Here is a 634-nt window from a genome sequence, read left to right as displayed (position 1 = left end):
CAGCCCCGGGTTCTAGTCAAGGCCCGCGGCACACGGAGCCCCGGGCCGGGGCTGGGCAGGCTCCGGACCGGACCTGACGGCGAAGGCCCGCCGCAGCTCCCCGTCGGGAGCGCCGAGGTTCACTCTCGGCGCACCGAAGACCTCACGGGCCGGGGCCTGCGGGCCGGCTTTCGGTTGCGGCCGCACTCACCTGTCACCTCACGCCCCTCCGCGGGCTCCCGAGGACCCAGCGCGGCGGAACCAGAATCCAAACTCCCCGCGCCGCCACCGCCTCTCCCGCGCCGCGCGCCAGCTCACTGCGCGCGCCCCAAGTCGGGAGGTTCTGATTGGCTGCGTCCTGAGAGTGCTGACCAATACAGTGTCTCCTATCGTTTATCTCCCGCCTCCCAAGCTATTGGGGCGGAGCCCCGTACGCCGCTGGGCGGGGCACGTAGCCTCCTAATGGCCAATCAACTTGCGGAAGCGGACGTCAGATGACTGTGGTCCAACCCCCGGCGGCTTCCGGTGATGACTTGGGACGTCGTTGGGAGTGTATTTCCCGGTTCTGGTAAAGACTGTGAGGGGAGCTCCCGCGGGGACTCCGGGTCGTGGCGGGGTTGGGGCCTTCTGGCGCGGGCCGGCCGGGACTCGCGGT

At 70.0% G+C, this 634-nt stretch overlaps 1 protein-coding gene across 1 annotated transcript in view; it reads right to left on the bottom strand.

Moving 5' to 3' along the window:
• The window catches only part of Blm (Bloom syndrome, RecQ helicase-like), a 53,425-nt gene extending 53,173 nt beyond the window's left edge, over positions 1–252 (bottom strand). The window contains exon 1 of the mRNA XM_013012193.1: positions 191–252. The gene's annotated coding sequence lies outside the window, so the exon portion shown is untranslated. The remainder of the gene's footprint in view (positions 1–190) is intronic.
• Between the last annotated feature and the right edge of the window lie 382 nt (positions 253–634).

This window comes from Dipodomys ordii, unplaced genomic scaffold (genome assembly GCF_000151885.1).
Source record: "Dipodomys ordii isolate 6190 unplaced genomic scaffold, Dord_2.0 Scaffold15, whole genome shotgun sequence".
In the NCBI taxonomy this organism is placed as follows: Eukaryota; Metazoa; Chordata; class Mammalia; order Rodentia; family Heteromyidae; genus Dipodomys; species Dipodomys ordii.
This window is presented reverse-complemented; position numbering and strand designations above follow the sequence as displayed.